This window comes from Mirounga leonina, unplaced genomic scaffold (genome assembly GCF_011800145.1).
Source record: "Mirounga leonina isolate KUSES-001 unplaced genomic scaffold, KU_Mleo_1.0 Mir_53, whole genome shotgun sequence".
Classification (NCBI taxonomy): Eukaryota; Metazoa; Chordata; class Mammalia; order Carnivora; family Phocidae; genus Mirounga; species Mirounga leonina.
The window spans coordinates 84,803,165-84,825,006 of NW_023270807.1; the positions used below are offsets into that span (position 1 = coordinate 84,803,165).

Genomic DNA, 21,842 nt, shown 5'->3' on the forward strand with positions numbered 1-21,842 from the left:
AAGATTTCTTCAGGCAAGTGTGACCTATCTAATTGAATTGATCACAACATTGTCATGGCTTCATTCCTATGAATGGAATGATTAGCAGAAGTTTACTCCTTATCAGTTGCCTAATATAACCTAGCTTGTGTGGTTCTAGTGCTTTATAATAGAGTTTATGTGGCTGACATGTGATTCTCTCAACAGCCTGCACACCAAAGCTGTGGATCACGGGTGTGCTTCTTGTGTTGTTCACGTGATATTTCCATAACTCGGGTACAGTTCACGTTTCACTGATGTGATCTGTACACATCTTAAGGAATCTTTTTTATTTGTTGTTGTTGTTGTTTTCAAGGAGGGACCCGTTTGGAAGTCTTAACCCTACAGGATTTGAGGTTTTCTGAAGGTTTGTTATATTAGGAGAGGAAGAATCACTGTCTTTGATGGCAGGTTGACAAAGGCACTTTGTCCCTGGAGTCATTTTATTATATGACTACTGTGTTCTGCCAAGAAGGCTGAGACCACCTACCTGCACATTGAAAAACACAGCTGAGATCTATCTTTGTGACCCAGACACATGGCCTCTCAACTTCTCTCTGTACTGAAGGAAAACATCATAGCCCAGGCCAGATGAAAACAAGCACTTTTTCCTCCCACTTTTTTCTGTGGGAAAGATGAGCTGAAACCAAAGCTAATATATTTGAAAAATCTGGGAAAAAAACAGAACAGATCTTTTAAAAGTCATTCCTTAGCCCCATTGGTATGCTACTTGAAGGAGTCTTACAAAGAAAACTTCTGTTGGAGTGGAAAACACTGAACGAAACCCATGTTATGTGAGACCTTAATTCCCTGGAGCTGGGAAAGGTGAAAGAATCAGGTCCCTAGACTCTTGGACTGTTTTCATTAGTTACCAAGAATGTTTATGCAATCAGTTTTAGCCACTTCATTAGGAATCCCCTTCATCTGTTTGATACAGTTAACACAAATCCGTTGAAGCTAATGTTTAAAAGCCAAACTACTGTATTATATACAACACATTCATGAGGACAAAGATGCAGAAGAAGAGGAAGAATTTGTTTGTTCTGTTTATTTTTTAGGACGTTTTTTATTCACCAACTGTATATCTGCCCCCATGTCAACAGTGCAGCCTAGTGCAACCGCACCGAATCCCCGACGTAATGTGATTTATGGCTTCATGCTTTCATCTTGGAAGGGGTATATTTGGCACAAAATACCTGATTTTACACAATGAACTCACAGACCCTGAGCCAATCTTATGAAGCCATTGGCTCATGTAAAGCTAAATCACTTAACATAATTCCTACATATAGCCTCTTCCATTTTTTTTTAATCACCACATTACCAGCAAATTTAATTCAACAAAACCAAAATGAAAACTGCTGGGCCATTTGATATTTTGCATGATGAACTTTCCCCTTTCCACTAAGAACAGAGGTTCATTCTATCAGACTAAACAAATTAATTTAACAGCGTAGACTTTAGATCAGTGCTTCTCTAGCTTTTTGGATATGATTCACATTAAGGAATACACCTTACACCAGGAGATAGGTATATACATATGTATGTACACACACACACACATATATATATACTCCATCCAAATATATAATCTGAAACAAATTTTCATGGAAGAATGAATATTCATGCTTATTTTTTCCCGAGAAACTGAATTTATTATTTTAAAATCTTATTTTTTTAAAGATTTTATTTATTTATTTGACAGAGAGAGACACAGTGAGAGAGGGAACACAAGCAGGGGAAGGGGAAGTGGGAGAAGCAGGTTTCCCGCTGAGCGCAATGCGGGGCTCGATCCCAGAACCCTGGGACCATGACCTGAGCCGAAGACAGACGCTGAATGACTGAGCCACCCAGGCGCTTCAAATCTTATTTATTTTTATTAATTTTTTCTCTTTTTTTATTGTAGTATGAACATTTAACATGAGATTTACCCTTTTAACACATTTTTAAGCAAACAATACAATATTGTCAACTACAGGCATCATGTGGTACAGTATACTCATGCTTATTTTATATGGTGATCTTTAATATGTTCTGTTCTATTCTTCATTAATGTGAATTTTGTTTATTTTTACCACCCAGTTATGTGTTGTGAATATTGATTTGAAATAAATGGCTTTAGATGACATTCACTCTGGAGTTGAAAGCCGGCACAGAATAAAATTGCACCTAGAACAACATAATAATAGCAAACTCTTCCTGAATGCTGAGCTAAGCGCTTGCTTTCTTTTATTCATTAACCTATAAATCTCCATGATAACCATACAAACGTTTTATAGAGTAAGGGCATAGAGGGGCAGATATCTTGCCACAGACTGCATAGCTAGTTAGTGGCTGTTGATATGAACCCAGGACTACCTACGCTCTTAGCCACTAAATTCACACCTAGACAGAAGGCTGAGTCCTGGGGCTTGTCCTTGACTTAGGAATATTTGGTTGACCCCAGACTTTCCAAATCACAAATATTTGGAAAACCTTACATGGTCCTGAGAGTCTTTCCATAGCTCTAGAATACTTATGGTCTCCTTAACACTCTTTTAAATTGTATATGTCCTTCAGTGGGAAGGCAGTGAGAGTTCTTGCTGGGCATTGGCCTTTGCATGGAAAGTAGTTTATACTAAGGCCTGGGGGAATAAATGTACTGGATGACTTATTCTAGAACTAATAATAGGGAGCACCAGCCTGTAGTACAGGCCTATGACTAACCCTGGGGACAAAGAGGTGGGTGGGATCATAGCTTGGAGCCTTTTATTTTCAGCAACTGGAGTGATCATAGCACCAAAGTCATTCCAGATATGGAAGAGAGAGTCATAGATGCAGTTCCCCTACACTGAGGTTTTCAATTTTGTTTGACCCCTGACCTATGTAACAGGTTTGGGACTGGTAATAGCCTACTTATCAACCACAGTCTTTCACTCCTGTTAATAGATGGGGCAGCAACCAACAACTCAAATTTCTTGAGAAACAACCTTATCATGATGCCTCAGGGTTCAGTTAAACAAGGGTCCAACTTCGTAGACCACAAGATTAATGTGGTCTGATCAAGTCAGACTAACTGATGAGCAAATAATTAATTGGTACACAGAGTGGTCAAAATGAATAGGTAATTTAACAGAAATAACTAAAACATTGCTGAAAGAGTTAACATAATCCTGGGTTTAAATCAATCGAAACAACGAACTTAAACAAAAACTATAGATATTGATAAAAGAGCAAACAAGACCAAACGGCAGGCCTAGCTGTGGGGCCAAAGATGTGGATCTCTCACAGGTAGGTAGTTATTACAATTTTTTCATTCATTTGTTATTTTTGACTGAGGGGGAAAAAAAGCTTTTTACCTTAAGTTTGGTTGGGTTTTGTTTTGTTTTTGTTTGTTTTTTTTTTTTGACTGACTTCTCTGGAATGTCTAAAAAGAATTATAAATAATTTTAAATTATGCCTTCTCTGTTCTTCTTTACCCTTGGAAAAGAAATAAGGGTAGTCACAGCTAAATGTCACGACCACATTTCGGAGTATAAATATGCTTGTACATGTTATGTGCTTTTGCCTTCCCTTCCCAGAATGGAAACTCCACGAAGGCCAGACTTCAGTTTGTCTTTTCTCATTGCTGTATTCCCGGCACTTGATTTCCTAAAATTCTTCAGCTACTTATATTCTAAATAGTTATTTTCTTAGTGTAAAAAATTTTGAATCATTGAAAAGTTTTTACAAATCATTTCAGTTTCTTTAAAGCATAGATTTTTTTAAAAAGTATAATTCTCTTAAGGTAATATTTGTTTCTTTGTTTGCTTAACAAAAACTGAGTTAGTATCTATGGTATGAGCTGAATGCAGACTGCATCTAGTTAAAGAAGTTCAGATCATCAAAACCTCAGTGAAAGATGCTACAATATTCTTTTCAACTTTAGAAACCAAGGGTCTGTGTTTTGAGGAAGCATCCTGTGATACCTTTGTGTTTGTCAGTAGTGAGCAAAAATTATTGAACAACAGTTCTTGCAAGTGATTGTAAATCATTTTTAAAATAGCTAACGGCGATGGGGCGCCTGGGTGGCTCAGTCGTTAAGCGTCTGCCTTCGGCTCAGGTCATGATCCCAGGGTCCTGGGATCGAGCCCCGCATCGGGCTCCCTGCTCGGCGGGAAGCCTGCTTCTCCCTCTCCCACACCCCCTGCTTGTGTTCCCTCTCTCGCTGTGTCTCTCTCTGTCAAATAAATAAATAAAATCTTAAAAAAAAAAAAAAATAGCTAACGGCGAGTTAATAATGAGGTACAAGAGCCTGGTGACTAAACTATTCCCTGAAGGAAAAATGTTCATCCAAGAGAGTTATTTTTCCTAAATTGGATGTTGGTAACAACCCCGGTCTCATACGCAGGGTTTTTAATTACTCAAGTCACTGATCAAGTAGAAACAAGTCTACGAACTCTTTGTGGAGATGGAATATTTTGACCTACCCAGGAAACAACATCCTACACCAAAAGTCTTTTCAAAGATGCAAAATGTGCATGGCATTTATTTAATAAATAAAGTTGTAAAAAGGATCTCTAGAAAAATCAAAACTCTCTTTGTACCTACCACAGGGATAGTTATATTGAAAGATAATTATTATCTAGGCCTAGAAAACAGTTTCTCATGTTTCTCCCAGTTGATGTACAGCTGCATATCTTACAGAGACTTTATGGTCTGTAGGTCACAAAGATCCTCAAAGAGGCACACAGAGTTTTTAGATCCTGGTCAGATCATTTGAAGATAAATTAGAGATTGCTTCTGAACCCTGAAACCATCATTCACTTATGAAAACATTTTTGCTTTAATGGTGAATTCTATCACAAAAAGGTTTTTCATGTGTTCAAGTCAATAGTTACATTTCAGAAAAAGTTGTGTGTGTCTACTAGTGTGTCTACTATAAATAAATGTATATGCTAGTATATATGTATATATGTGTTTATGCTACGAATGGAGATAGATATACATTATATATCTAGATATACATTATATATATATGTAAAATATGTGTGTATATATATATGTGTGTGTGTGTGTGTGTGTGTGTGTATATATATATATATATATATATATATATATATATCTCCCTGGTTTCAGTAAATTATATATCTTTTCATTTCATAAGCTCAAACCCATCAGGTTTTACTGACTACTCTTAAGATAAAAGTAGAATTCAGGTCACCCCTCTGGTTTTTCTTTCACCTAGTGTTTGCCTTCTAATTATCCTTTCCTTTACTGCCAGCTTATTGATGTATTTGTCTTAGTCAGCATTTTAGTTGTTTTCAGCAGGAAGTTGCTCAGAAACCCTTGTCCACCATACTGCCATAATCAATAGTTGTGTTTCATGGATTTTCTTACAAAGTAAAACCATTAAATGTGATATCACAAAGATGTACAGTTAGTTCACTATTCTAGCTACGCTTCTATGTCAATATATCTCACCTCCAATCTGCATTCCCTTCATGACAGGGCAAGTCACTTAACTGTTATGTCTCATTTAGAAATGAGGATAATCACAGGTCCTAGTCTGCAGGTTTGTGATACAGTGTAAATGAGTTAGTGCACATAAAATAGTATAGAGCTTGACATGGTGTTAATGGTTAACGATAAAAGGCTAACTATTATGATTTTTATGCCTATACCCAATTCAGAAAAACAAGATTTTGTGTGGCTGGTATAGCTGGCTATGAATGGCTAGAAAGGCCCTGCTCAAAGACACATGCCCGCTTACTAATTTGGCCAGCAAAAGTCTGAACAGAGTTCAAGAGAGAATTTTTTTTGACAAAATGCCAGAAATTTCCACTGATGGTTTAAGTAAAACAATGAATACATATGTAAAGTGTGTCCAAAATCAAGAAGTAATAGTAATACAAAGGAAAAATCAGAGTATGCTATGAAGAAAAATAGGTGGAAGCAATTAATAAGGATTAATACATTATTCCAGAATAGCTGTGATTCTTATGGTTTGTAGGCAGCTAGACATTCTATATACAAGACTTTTAAACCCTTTAATATAATGGTGCTTAACTTTGCTTAATATCCCTTCTGGATTCAAACTATGCGGATACCTTATATTCTGAGAACCTGGGGATTTGAGCAGGTGATTTGTGAAGAATTTGTGAGATTTATGTCAACAAAGTATAATTATACTCAGTAATGGGTAGAGAACTAATTTTGAGGACCATTTGAACATCGTCTCTCAGAATAATAAGTTTATGAATGTCAAGGACAGCAACAAATTGATATTCTGAGGATTGTAAGGAGTCCTTGGGGACCTAACTTCTCTGGGTGTTCTGTTGGCATTGCGGCCTCTGCTGTTGTGGGTGTTGATGATGATAATGATGAAGAAAGTCTTTATCTCCTTGATCAACCTTGATCATTAAGATACAAAAGATACCTCTTGGGCGTTTTCTTTCCTTAATTTTTTAAAATGAATCATTAATGAATGAAAGGTGACTTAGGGACGGTATCTCTGGAAGCAGAGGGCTGTTTGTACACAAGTTGGGGACAAGCCCGTGTGGCTTGCATTTGCAGCTTCCCACAGTGTTATGGAAACACAAGTTAGCCTTGGCCTGGATGTGTGCATCTTCAGGCCGCAGGCTGCGAAAACAAACAGGCACCATCAGATTCCTTTCCACCTCCCACAGAAGAGTGGCCTTATTAAGGATGACCTCTAGAATGGTGAGAACGGATGCATTCACCCATCACTGCCTTTACCCTCCACAAATTCTTAGACCCCTCACTTGAACCCTGCAGGGGATGCAGACAATCAGCAAAGGAATGTTTTTATAAACACCATTTTTCAGACGGTTTTTCATCAGTGAAATATGAAGACACACTGGAGCCTTCTTCAGTCTGTACTGTCGTGGCCTGGTTCAGTAAAATGCCACCTTGCGGGGCGCCTGGGTGGCTCAGTCGTTAAGCGTCTGCCTTCGGCTCAGGTCGTGATCCCAGGGTCCTGGGATCGAGCCCGCATCGGGCTCCCTGCTCGGCGGGAGGCCTGCTTCTCCCTCTCCCGCTCCCCCTGCTTGTGTTCCCTCTCTCGCTGTGTCTGTCTCTGTCAAATAAATAAATAAAATCTTAAAAAAAAAAATGCCACCTTGCTGTTGATCATGGTTTTTATAGACCAACATATACATCCAAATATTGCAAATATATTTAATTTAAAGGTTCTCATTAGCATGATCTGAGATTTGCCCTTGCTGCTCAATAGAAGATGTCAGAATATTAAAGAGGTGGAAAAGACCTTAGAGATGAATTAATCCAACCCCTCTTTCCATATGAAACTTGCCTTGCTTGTTACCCAATGACTCATAACCACTCAACAAAATGCTTACTATGGGAAATTTCTTGAATATTTTCATAAATTTGCCTATCGTTCCCCAACCCTTTTGAAAACATTTATTTTAAAGGACAATGGGCCCAAGTAACCTGTTAATAATTACACTGAGAAATTCATTCTGATGCTTACACATTGTGAGACCAATGAGAAAATACTAATTGGGCAGAAGGAAAATATGTTATTAAGGATCAGCAGTATAAGCATCATCATTAAAATCATCTGATTCTAAGTACATTTTTATCTGGTCATGTTTTCAAATGAGTAAGCCAAAAGCAAATATTTGTCTCATGGCCTGATATGTCCTAAACCCTAAACTTGGTGTCTTGAAGAACAGGAAAGAAGCGGGAAGCCATTCTTGCTCACGGAGAGCTGACAGAAGTGAAGGTATTGCAATGCATTTGTGAATCAGAGAACAGAATGATATGTAATAGAGTGCCAGATTGCACCGCACCTAGCAGCAGGGAATCAGGGTGAGATCAGGGCAGTTGGGAAAATCTTACAGAAGAGATGGGATTTGAGCTTGACTATGGTTACAAGGGGAAGTCTTTTGTTTTTACTCCATTTAACATGGTCCTCAGCATGGAGAACCTCCTAAGCAGGAATTAGCATTAAAGAGCTATTTCTGACCACTTCACTGAATGAAATGGCCAGCAAGGGAATTATGTGGGTTTTACAGACCACATACCTACTAGTCATTAATTGGATCTTCTGGTCCCTAAATGGCAGTGTTTCACTTACCAGTTCTGCTTTATAAGTCTAAATACAATATCTGGTGGAAAGAAATGTAGATCTAGAAACACTGATAACTCAGTGAAGTTAAAAACATATGACTTCTTCAATTGTAGCATTTCATAGTGGTTTCGTCCCTATATCCTGAGCGTACTTTTCAGATTTTCCCATATTAAGTCTTTCATCAGTAGTCAGCATGTAAAAAAAAATAATGTTTTGCCATTTATTGATGATGTGACAATAGGAACAGTAAGACCAAATTCACAGAACAGAAGGTCTTGCCTAAAGTTTGTTCAGCAGAAAAGCATCATGTGTAAGAGAAAGTTCTGGCTGCTCCATCATATGAAAATATTCATAAAATTAGGCCACTCACACATAGTTACAAGTTAGCACACCCCCCACTCCATCCAACAAATTTTCAAACTTTTTTCAGATATATCCTATTAATAGTTTACCTAAAGGCAGATTGTAGTCATCACTTTTTATGAAATGAAAAGATACATAATTTAGCTGGAACCAAGGCTAATTATTATATGTATATATATTCATAGTATATACACACATTCTTATACATATATATAATAGCATATAAGTCTATTTATAGTGTTTACTCACATACTCGCACACACAATTTTTCCTGAAATGTAAGGATTAACTTGAACACATGAAAAACCTTTTTGTTATAGAATTCACCATTAAAGCGTGTATGCTTTTATAAGTAAATGGTGGTTTCAGGGTTCAGAAGAAATCTCTAATTTATCTCACAAATGAGTTAAGATTTCAAGGTTTGTGCGCATCTGTGAGGATCTATATGACCTATAGACCAAGCCTACAGCATACAGCAAACTGTTGCATTAGTGATCTACTGGTGTGTGAAAAATTACCCTGAAACACATGACTTAAACCAACAATAATTATTTATTATCTCTCAGTTTCTGTAGGTCATGAGTTTGCACAGAGAAAGCAGATACAGCATGTTGGGGGCTTCAGCTGGAAGACCAGAAGCTGTAAGTGGAACAATTTGGGGGTCTCTTTCACGCACGTGTCTGATACTCACTGCTGGTGCCAGCCATTAGCTCAGCTAGAGCTGTCAACCAGAACGTCTACACATGACCTCTCCATGTCACCTGGCTTTTTCATGAATGGAGACCGGGCTCCTAGTGCAAGGGTCCTGAGAGAAAAAGCCAGGCAGAAGCCACAACCTTTTTATGACCTGGCCTCAAGTAGTCACACGGCATCATTTCCACAAACTACATTGATTGGGACCTTTATAAGCCTCTGCCTAGATTCGAGGAACACAGTCATAGTAGAGGTCAGGGTTACTTCTGGTTGAAGAGGAGAGAGGAGCTAGTTCTCTGGAAGGGCTCTCTGAGTTCTTCTGAGGTCATGAGTAATGTTCTATTCTAAAACTGGGACAGAGGGATCATGTGAGTGTTCTCCCTACAACTCTTCTCAAACCCCTCAAAACACACCTTATCATACCCATCCAAGGAATCACCATTGTTCTAAAAGTTTCACCTTCGCTGTATGTCATAACAGACTGTGTACCCTCCAGACCCTGCCTTTCTCACCAGTTTTATCTTTCACTTTCTATCCTACACCTGATTTTTATTACATAGCAATATTTCAGTTGGAAAAAAAAAAAAGAAGTAGACCCATACCAGGTATGATTAGAGGTTGGTGACCCAAAAACCGTTCCATTTTGGACTGGTCTGTATCAATCCTTGGTCTTGTGTATCTGAACTGTCCACTTGTGTATTTGGATTTTGTTGTTGTTGTTATTCTTCTTGGCTTTCCTTTGTCTATTCCTTGAGAGTAAGGCCATGAAAACAATTCCTGAAATGATGCTGACTCTTCAAGTCGTTCCTGGAAGCTGAAGAGGAAAAATGTGTTTTGCACATTTAAAAAGCTGGAAATAGCTATTCAGGCTCTGGGTTTATTCAAACCACTGATTTCTAAGTTGTAAAATTCTTCACATGGTGTTGGACATAGACAGCTCTACTAAAATTTTTGAAGGTGTTTACTTCTCTGAATTACGTATGTGTTTTTGGTCATTTCCTTGAAGGGCACGTCTAGTTAGCACGGCTTGTGCTTGACATTCCCCTTAGCGAAAGATACATCCCTGAACTGACTTTTCTGTCAGGACTTATTCCTTATGTGCTAGTCCGTCAACAAGTATTTGTTGTGCAATTCTTACCCGCCAGGCAGCATGCTGGGTCCCTGGTAGCCCATGGTCAACAAGATATCCATTGTTCCCACCGCTATGAATTTATAGTCTAGTGATTATGCAGGAAGCTTCGGTTTTGTTGTATTTAAATTATAAAACAGATTATTTTACTATTGTCTTGAAAATTTATGAAAGGTTGAATTCCTTCACAACTTTGTACTTATACTTTCTTAGCGATAGTTTGATTATCTGATCCATTTGCAAATATAGGACAGTATTTAACTGAAAAGGAAGTTCAGAGAATAAAAGAAAAACAACATGAAAAATAACCCTATGAACTTATTAATAAAAAGGCATAAGTGACCACAGCTAATCTGTTAGGCAGCCATTCTTCCATATGCCAAAAATCGCAGTTCATGGAATGAGAACAGTTCAATGACAGGGTCATGTACTTTGTATTTTTTGATATGATGTACATTTCAAACTGGATATTTTGGCTTCCTTTATTTTTGAGAAAATGTTATTTTTTACCTACCTGTAGTAAACATAGCATTTAATAAGAATTTGTCACAGTTGATAAAGTATTATTGCCTTTGATGCCAAAAGGGACCAGTGAGTTGGTTATAAAATGACTACAGATATTTATAGGTGCAAAGATGATAACATCTATGCTACAGGATTTTTATATTTATATTGTGGGAGACACAAAATGTCTGTCAGTTGTACAAGCAAATAAAATAATTTAAATAATTTTCACTTATGACTCTTCTTTTCCCAGCCACAAACAATGCTGCTTCTCCTACTTCCAAATGCTCTTCCAAACAGTCCAGAAGACGATGATGGTCCGTAAGCAATCCTAAATGTATCCACTCATTACTTCTTTTCTGGGATTGTTGCAAAATAAATGAAATCTATTAAGTTTTGGAAATATGTGCGGTTCTCAAGAAATGTTCCCTGAGGTAAAAACAACAGTAAAACAGAATGAAAATCTTCTTACAAATCACTACTTGACTGGTTTTTCTCTCCTGTAAAAACAAAATTTGTAGAAAATTGACCTGAATTCAGTATTTAAGCCATTTTTCATATAGAGATAACTTTCCAAGTAACCTTGAAGCAATTTCGAACATATTTCTCCTGCAATTAATTTTCCTAAGAGTTTTGTGGAAATGTTAACCTTCTTAAATTGAGATATATACCACAATTTATTTCTAATTATCTATTTATATACCCTGTAGGTATATGTGTGTGTATATGTGTGTGTCTATGTATGTACAATATTTATTTATAAAAGAACAAGGCAGATCTGAGAGAGGAAAATGGACCGTTTATTTTGCTGTTTCTATTTCTAAATACTATGAAAACATCCTCCTTTGCTGCCTATTCAAACATTGGCAAATTACTTAGCAACAAGACCATATATTTTGGGTATGTTTTTTTAGTCACCACATCAGTGTCAGGGATAAGAAATATTATCAGGTATGTACCTTCCAAAAATACCACATTATCAAAAAAAATAAAATCGCACCAAGTAGGTCAACCATTCATTAAAGTCCGGGCTAACAGCAGTCAAGAAAAAGTAGGTCTGGCACAGCATAGAGAAAAGCACTTTGTCTGCAGAAGAATGAACACTAAAATTTGGTATGGAGGAGGAAATTGCTTCCTCTTCAAGGTTTTTTTAATCTTTAAGTATTCATTCATTCAATAAGTATTTATTAATTGTGTACATTAAAGACATCAAGGCTGGGGGTGGGGGAAAAGGAGAGGTGTTCAATGGGTATAAAGTTTCAGTTATGTTAGATGAATACGTTTTAGAGATGTACTATACAACCCAGTGCCTGTAGTCAATAGTAAGGGGTTGTGCACTGCAAAATTTGTTTACAGAGTAGATCTCATACCAAGCTTTCTTACCACAAAAACAAAACAAAACAAAAACGCACAAAAACGAAAGAATGCAAGGAAACTTCAGGAGGTGTTGGCTATGTCTATTATCTTGATTGTGGTGACGGCATCATGGGGGTTTACACATCTCCAAACTCATCAAATTGTCGACATTAAATATTTATAGTTCTTTGGATATCAATTATACGTCAATAAAGCTGGTAAAAAAAATTAAAAAAGAAAAAACACTGTTCTAAGCATTCAGGACGTAGCAGTAACAAACAAGTCTGTCTGCACAAATCTTACTTTCTAGAAAAGGAGACCGAAAATAAACATCATAGAGTATCAGTTAGTGATATCCTATAACTGCAGGTGACATATCTTTAGTTTAAAGTTTATCAACATCATCATCACATACATCCACATTAAGTGGAGTGACCACCTTAAAATAATTTTTACCCAACACTCATAGGAATAATCACTAGGTCAAATACTATGCAAAGTAAGTTAAAAGATACTATCTCTGCACTCTGGAAGCTATCTGATGCAGATGAAATTGGCACAAGTCAACAAGGGAACATCTAATAGTTAACGCAAAGTTAATTTCTAATCAGCAGTTGGTATTATGGAATATGGGGTTGCAATTATAGAAGGAATAGGGAGTGATATGTAGAGCCTGTCTTGTTTCATGGGTTGTAAAACTGACGTCTTCAAATTTTCACCAAAAAAGGAACAGACTTTCATTTAACTCGGGGAATTGCCAAGATATTTTTCCCTTACTCGATTATTCTAGGAATGGCTAGATAATCCTTGGATACTTTCTGTGGCAGCAGAGCCAGAGGTTAACATGAGGCAAGTAGACTCCTACCTAGGATGAAGGCATCATCTCCTCGAGATCCTTATTGTTCTCACCAATGTCATCTGGGTTGCAAAGGAAGTTCCAGCATGCGGACAGAGGATCACAAAAATCAAAAACGGCAAACAAAGTATAGTTGGGCCTCATGTGAACTGAATGTGAGGACTGGAAACCCTAATCCTTCCTAACCACAGCCATTAATCCATGTCCCACATGATGACCTTGAAAAATCAGACGATAACAATTGGTGGGCATCTTATTTTTTTTTTCTGAGAAATAAAATTGACACAATACATCTCTATTTGGGCAGAGTCTTTGGTACCAGGCGATGTCATAGGATCCCAGTCAGACAATAGATTACTGTCCTTGGGTCACACGTCAGTGTAAGATCCAGTCAGTCAGTGATAGCAGTGTCCGGTGGTCCATGTTGCTCCAGCTCAATGCTCTGAGGGAGGGAGTTTCTGAAGATGAGGAAGCGAATAGGAGAGAAAATGAAAAATGTGAGGATCCACATTAAATGAAAATATGTCCCTGGAATTGACTACAGAATAACATACTGAATTATCAGATTAGTTAACTATCTCACAGTGGATCTCAGGATCTCGAGGTGATGGAAAAAGAGAGCAGGTAAACTTAGTTGGAGGGAAGCAGAATAAAAGAGAGAAGGGGAAAATTAAATATGCTATCCAACCCAAGAGGTCATGTTCAGGTGGTATGCAAATGTGAGAATCTTTGGGCATATACAGATAAGCAGCAGGAGACTGGGTCCCCTGTAGGAGGAGGAAGGACTTTCTCTAATGGAGTGTGGTTGTGGAAAGTGGGGTCAATATAAAAACCACGTTTTCCTCTTTCTTAATTTTGTTAGAGGCCAGAGCTCTATGTTTGACATGAAATGGCAAGTTTTCAGTTTTCGTCTGGATACTTAACAATATAGATGCCGTCTTGATGTCCGTGAATAACTTAGCAAGGAAAAAGATAAAAGCATAAAATGCAGAAGCCGGCAAAATCCTTCCAAGACTGAAGGAAGAGTAAACTATACTAACAGGAATGAGCTGAACACATCTCCCCAAGCCACATAGTCCCTTCTAGACATCCTCAAAGACTCAGCCCCCTGGCATCTACAGGAAGGGGCTATCATGGCTGCCAGTAACACTACTTAGCCGTGCACTTTCCAAGACCCCATTCCTTCCCAGAGGGTCCAGCTCTGTGCTAAGAAGCACAAGGAAAAGCAAACGGTTTGGAAAGAAAACTTGTTGATGTCTCTTTTCCCCAAAGGCACTTCAAGCAGTAAATGAACACACACAATCTGTGTTTATTTTCTTTTAAATGTATTTTTGAAAATATTATGTGCTCTAAAATATGTGTTTCCAATCTTGCTTGCCATTCCCTGGCCATGAGTGATGTAGTTTATCCCTATTCATAACCATGCACAAACTTTCTATGCATAGCTCGCTGCCGTATAAATTCTGGCAGCAGGGAGGAATTTCCTTGTGGCCCACGTATGGTAATCCTTTACCAGAGGCCTGAGTCCAAATCAATGTTTGCATTCCGCCGGTGGCTCAGGTTAAATGTAAAGGAGTGAGGTATTTAGGTCTTCCTTGAAAAGATTAACTGCATTTACATGTCCAGGGAGGATAGGACAGGGTGTTCATAAGCTCTTGCTAGCTTCAGGAATGTCTAACCTGATTTCCTGTCATAAATATTACACTTAGGGGGAAAAAAAAAGCTTTGGAAATATGCCTGTTCAAACTCAGTGAGGACCCTTCTAATACCAGCTCCCAGTGGCAGCAGGAAACCAGCACCACAGTCCCCAGTGCCCAGCACCAGGAGGTCATGGGCATCCCCACTGTCCTCTTCTTCATGCTCAGCGTGAGGAAAGTCATTCCCCGCAGGGTTCCTTCTGGGTGGTAGAGGTGGAATCGCGGGTGGCAGCCCGGTGTGTGTGCACAGCTTGGAGAGGAGCATGTTTACTAAGGGATGACTTCAAAGCTGTCTCACAGAGGAAGTATCTGTCCCCATATGCACCCCTGTTCCAGAGAACAGGGTTTTTGTCTCAGATAGGAATCTTGGTTGGATCTCCTTCCTCTGAGTGACTATGGCCAGCCTCTTTCCTTTGCACTTGAATGAGGTGACCCCAGCTAATCACAGGTTCTTCCCGGTGCCCAGCCTTGGAGGGGACCAGGCAATGCGTGCCTGTGGGCGGCTATCTGAGGTGATCCGGCCTTTGGAAGTGAGTGAAGTTTCCTCCGAGGTTAAAACAGTGAGCCCAGGGCATTTCATTTTTCAGAGTTCTTCCCTCAGTCACATCTTCCCACTTGGCATTAGTTCCTGGGGCTGCCAGTGAACTGAAACTGAGAGGCTATGAAAATATACACAGGAAAGAGAGGTAAAGGAAGGGAATGGGCTGCTCTGCTGGGCTCCGGTCATAACTTTCTCTGGTTGCTTGTTCTTGATTTTCCTTACTTGGCAGTTTTGCTCCAAAAGAGATCTTCTCCTTCCTTTGATTTGTCTTTGTTGGGAATGTAGGGTCAGTTTGGGGGAGGAAGCAAAGGGATGTGTTTAAATCCCAAAGGAGGTAGTCACAGAGTGCTCCTTCACTCTGATGGGTGGCATTCCTCTGAGGGAAAACAGGAGCAGAATTTGGGTGTTGTTATCGTACATTTCGCAGATGCAGTCCTCAGATTTCCCACAGTGCAACTCAGGGAGATCCTGTTTTCACTATTAAACTTGGATTCATTCATGCAGAGTTGTTGCAATCACTAATATGCGTTTTTTCAAACTGACTGGCATGAAGTTAATAACATAGACCAAGGCCAGCTGTGTCAACAGAGGCCAAGAGATTACTGAATGACCAATTCATTGATGATATTTATAATTCTTGCATAGATAATGTTTCAGTAATGATCATAAACAACAGGTAGTGCAAGCTTGACCTACATCCTGCATATACCAAAGACAGCTACATCAATAACCCCATATTAAGAACTTGGGTATGTGTCTCTTTCCAGAACAAATCTACATTCTGCTTCACTCATCAACTTTATACTCGGTTATGTACCCAAGAAAGGATTAATGGACACCTGCACTTTCTGGAAAGTGTGTGATACCCAGGAGGATACAAGATAGAGCTTTCTTCTTTAGCAGATAATGAGCAAATGTTAAATATAATTAAATATAACTTTAAAGATGAATAAGCCAACAATTATGATATGATGCTATAAATATAATTTTGGAGATGTGTTTAAAGTGTTTTATATCGACGCCATATTGTGAAGTGGGCTGTCAGGAAACATTGCTTTGTAGAAGAGAACTTTAGTTGACTCTTAACTGATGGACAAGATTTACCAGGCCAGAATGGGATAGGGAGTGCAGCAGTTTGTTCTAGCCTGTACTAAGGCATGACTATGGAAGAATATTAGGAATTTGAAGAATCCATAGTTTGCTAAGATTGGAATATAATATGCACTCTGGGGACATGAGAAGTTAAGTGGAAGAATTAGGTAGGAGCGTGGTTCATGAAAACTTTGATGCCATTCTACCCAACTAGCAATTATCCTGACATCATTACCTTCCCGAGAAAGACAATGCAAGATTTTATCAGGAGAATTATCTACAGTTATTATTTTATTATTCTGACAGTAACATTGAGGACTGATTAAGAAAAAGAGAATGGCAAGACTAGTCTTAAGGAGGTTATTACCTAGCTACAGAAACGGGGTTTCAGAGGAAAAGAACTCTAGAGCTCTGAAAGGGAAATACTCTATAAAGTTCAGTGCCCAGTTCAGGGAAAGGGTAGGTACGTGAGTGAGGGAAATGTCAAGAATTGTAAAAGGTGGGAAATTTTACCCTACTTGCAAGATAACATTTTAAACTGACAAATTTCATGGACGCTGATAACAGATACAAGAATCCAGGGTCAGAGACAAAGGAGAGTCTATTACTTGTAACAATAGCAGTAGCCAGAGTATTTGAATTTTTGTGCCAGTTCCCTGAGCTTCCATGTCTCTAGGGCAACACAAAGAAGGGCCAGATGATATCTGCACACACAGTAGAATGCATTATAAGGAAAGAACTTTGAGTTTAGGGAACCCAAAACTTTTATCATGAGCATTAAGTATGCCTGCCCTTTCCTCTGGAGGGAGACAGTATCTGTGCCTTCCACGACTATAAGCATATTTGCACTTTGCTCCAAAGAGAGACACTGCTTCTATCTTTCAAGGGTCTTCACTCTACAAACATCCTTGTTAAGCTCATACAGAACAGTGGGCACTCAGTGCCTTGCTTGACTTGCAGAAATGCAAGAAACCCATGGAGAACTGTCTTACGACGGGCAACTCCCCAAAGGAAAGGAGAAACTAGAATGACTTCCAGTTCTGTGGCATAAGGAACTAGACGAAGGGACAACAGTAGAAATGGGAGCAGAGGGTTTGGCTTCATATATGTATCAAAACCAAAATGGGAAAGTAAAATGAATCTTCCATATCACAAGACAGATACATCAAACCATGTATGATAATGGTTAACCTCTAAGTTCATACAGAGGTTAGAGTTCTTATCCCAATATTTCAGTGATGAGCCTCCTTAACCAGTATAGCCCTTCCTGGAAGAAATTCAGAACTGCTGCCAAGTTTGAACCAAAGTCCAACTTGCATATCTTGATATAATCCCTGTTCTTCTGGTCTTCTAAGAAGAATCAGTGATATTAAGAGAAAGCATTGCACGAGCAGAATTAGCAAGAGATGCATCATTCAATCTTTGACATGCATTATGAAAACGACAGATCTTTCTGAAACTTTCCCAGACCAAAGATAGGAACCGTTGTATAGAGACTGTTATCATTCACATAGTATCCTCCAAGCTAAGAGAAAGACCACTGAAAGACCAGACTATGGTTCGGGAGATCCTCATACATCTATTCCCAGGCCCACCATAGCACTGATTTCTCTGAGTTACAATTCTTTGGTTACAATTGTTCATCTCTTCTAATAAACCATAAGTTTCTTGAAACTAGGGAGCATCTTATTCCTCTTTATATTTTCCCCATACCCTATCTTCAGTCTGATTACATTATATAAATCAGAAATGAGAAGTCAATTTATTTTAAGTGTAACTTCTGCATTTTAGAAGCTCTTTTGTCCTCCATACCATATATCTCGGATTCTATCCAATAAGTCAAATTATCTTCAGAATTTAAGTAGAATGGCTCAAGCAGTTTCTACAAGCAATATTTAGAAAATCTTGTTATGTGCCATTAATTTTTATTCTTGGATGAACATAATCCCCACACACCAAAAAATAAGTCACTCTAATCCATATTTTCCTTTCTAAAGTCATTAACACCTTTGGCTACTTCATGGAACATTAAGTTGCTTTGTAAAAAAAAAAAAAAAAAAATAGTGACATCACTGTATTAACCTACAGATTAAGTGTAAAACTTTAGTTTCTCTGAATTTTAACTGCCCAATTAACATTTGTCTTGCTGTTAGCCTTCTTAGAGATACAATCTATTTACATGCATTAATGTTTTGCAGTTGCTATAGTTTGCCTCGGCCCCAAGGCTTATGTCACTAAAACCATTACAACACTATAAAGTGATTTTGGTATTACACAGAGAACAATCAGTAGCTTTATATACCACCAATGACTTACATCTGAAAAATTCAACGTCTAGAGTTTTGCCATAGAGTGAGATGGTAATAATAAAATTTGACAGGAAAGGAGGAGAGTTTCTAGATACTCGATTAGAATGATTTAGAGCAGGGTTATGGAGACTTATCAAGATTTTGTTAAATCTGGGGCGCCTGGGTGGCTCAGTTGGTTAAGCAACTGCCTTCGGCTCGGGTCATGGTCCTGGAGTCCCGGGATCGAGTCCCGCATCGGGCTCCCTGCTCAGCGGGGAGTCTGCTTCTCCCTCTGACCCTCCCCCCCTCGTTCTCTCTATCTCATTCTCTCTCTTAAATAAATAAATAAAATCTTTTAAAAAAAAGATTTTGTTAAATCTTTCTTTGTTAAATACTTCTTCCCTAAAGGGTTCAATTATTGTTATTAGTTTCTGAGGGCAGCTATAGCAAAGTACCACAAAGTTAATGGCTTAAACAACAGAAATTTATTTTCTCACAGTTCTGGAGGCTGGAAGTTCAAGATCAAGGTGTCAGCTGGGCTGCTTCTTTTTGAGAGCTGAGAAGAAGACTCTGTCCCATGCCTCGCTTCTCTTCCAGTGGTTTGTTGGAAATCTTTGGCATTCATTGGCACGTCACCCGGATCTCTGCCTTGATATCTACATAAGGTTCTCCCTGTGCCTGTGTGTCTACCTCCAAATTTCCCCTTCTTATACGGATACCAGTCATATTGGATAAGCACCCACCCTGATCACTGCATTATAACTTGATTACCTCTATAGAAATTCCATCTTCAGATAAGGTCGCATTATGGGGTAGCGGGATTTAGGACTTGAACGTATGAAATTTGAAGAGACATCATTCAACCTACAATAGCTAATAATATCCAAATTCCCACTTTAACAGACAGTCCTCTTTTGATGCATTTGGCTCTTCTCCAAAAGCTACAATGTCTTTCAATGACACACATTAGCCAACAAGGAACAAATAACATTTTAATGAATTTGCTTGATTGGAAAATAATTTATTTCTCAGTTGTTGTTTTTTTTAATTTCAGACCTCAGGCACAATTTTTTTTAACATAAGCAAGGAGTAAAATTCCAATAGAAGTGAAATCATAGTTTGGTGTGCATCACCACTCCCCAGTTCCATCTAGAATTTCAAACATCAAGATACTAAATTATGTGCTTAAGTATGTGCCCGCATGCCTCGGACCATTTTGAGCACATACCAGACCATATCAGTTAACATATCAGTTAATTTTCTTTAACTATATCAGCTATAAATTCTAGACTCAAGAAATAATGCATTTCTTTACTATCTACAAATCAAGCTAATTCCCTGATAGAGTCTTTATCCACTGGGTCAGAAGGAAATCCCATCTCAATGGGATTCTAATGTTTTAGCACAGACATATCTTGTTGAACTATCCCCATCTCCTCTGTCCAGGGACAGCTCTTGTTAGTTCAAAAGGCAATTCCTTCTTATCTCATTATACTCAGAGCCTAGCTTATTAGCAATTAAAAACCTTATTCTCCTTTCCCTTAGGACAAACAGATTTTAATATTTAAATATTTAAATTAATAAATTTATTAATAATAAATTTACAAAGAAATAATAATATAATAAATGATAAAATTATTTAAATAAATTAATAAAATATTAAATATTCAAATATTCCCAGAAAGTGAAAAGAAATGTTTGTATTTTAATCCTCTAGTAAATTAAAGAAAGGGAATAAGATATACGTTGATATAATAAAATTCACATCCAGGTTAGACTAGACTAAAACTCCTTTGAGGGCAGGAGTCAGACCTATTGAACCCAACTCTCCATAGACAGTGAGCTGCTGAGTGCATAGAAGTAGTTCTTTATTGCCACCAACATGGGAAAAGCCCTCAGCTATTCTGAGGGGAAAAGTGGGGCCGTGTATTAAGTTCAAAAGATAGACATTTTTGTGGTGCCTGGGTGGTTCACTTGGTTAAGTGTCTGCCTTCAGCTCAGGTCATGATCTCAGGGTCCTGAGATGGAGCCCCGCATCATTGGGCTCCCTGCTCAGTGGGGAGTCTGCATCTGCCACTCCCCCTGCTAGTGCTCAGCCTCTCTCTTTGTCTCTTTCAAATAAATAAGTAAAATCTTAAAAAATATATACATTTTTGAGTGAGAAGACCCATGTTCAAATTCCAGTTTTTGCTGTTTCACCCATTTTTGAGCCTTGGTTTCGGCAACTATAAAATCAAGATAAAAGCTTTCAAGATTTTTGTGAAATTTAGAGATAATTTATCTCAACTGCTTGGCACATAAAAGTACTTCACGTATGAGTAGCTGTGGTTTTATTATTATTATTGTTTTGTTGTCACTATTGTTTTACATTCCCAACAAGTCATGGAGTTTGGCAAATAGTTGCTGTTCAATGAAAGGTTAGCTATGGAAAGCTGAAGCTTCCTCATACTTTCTATCAGATAGCATGGCCTGACTTTAAAGTATTAAACTTGAGTGTTTCACCACGAAGACACTGTGGTAGAGAGAATAATCCCCCCCCCACCACCACCAAGGATGTCCAGGTCCCAATCCCCAGAACTTGTGAATATGTTACCTTATATGGCAAAAGAGGGCTTTGAGGATGCAACTGAGCTAAGGATCTTGAGATGGGGAGCTTATCCTAGTGGCCCCAATGTAATTACAAGAATCCTTATAAGAGGCAGCAAGAGAGTGAATCAAAGTCAGAGAGAGGAGAGAGGCAGAAGCAGAGGTTGAGGAGATGCGTGGCAAATGGAAGTCGGCTGCTGTCACAGAATACCATAGACCGGGTGGCTTAAAAAACAGCAATTTAGAAATCTCCTGACATCCCGGGAAGTGACTTCACCAAGGGAGAGAAAGATCAGGCAGAGTTGCAGCAGGTATTAGGTTATGGCCGCAGCCCGCTGTTAGTTTCCCAAGCACAACGGTCACGCAGGAGAAGCTTACCCTGTGGGCAATGGTTCTGCATCTGCCCTCCGTGGGGCATTTTCATCCTCGAATCTTTTTGCTTTTATTAAATTTGATTTTACATGGCTTGGTTTGGCATCATGGGAGACTGCAGGCGAATGGAAAGAGGAGAGATGATGGTCCAGAGCACAGGGGACAAGAGGCAAGAGAGCCAGCCGATTATTGGGTGGTCGAAGGGGTCAGAGAGCAGCCACCAGGACGAGAGAGAAAGCTGTGTGGGGTAGTTGGTTAGAGAGCTTTGCAGGG

The 21,842-nt window shown here is 38.6% G+C and overlaps 1 long non-coding RNA gene across 1 annotated transcript in view; it reads left to right on the forward strand.

Annotated features, from left to right (window-relative positions):
* The window catches only part of LOC118000779, a 59,556-nt gene that overhangs the window by 30,118 nt on the left and 7,596 nt on the right, over positions 1-21,842 (forward strand). Inside the window, exons 3-5 of the long non-coding RNA XR_004676555.1 lie at positions 9,022-9,096; positions 11,035-11,215; positions 19,111-19,291. This is a non-coding gene — a long non-coding RNA (uncharacterized LOC118000779). The remainder of the gene's footprint in view (positions 1-9,021; positions 9,097-11,034; positions 11,216-19,110; positions 19,292-21,842) is intronic.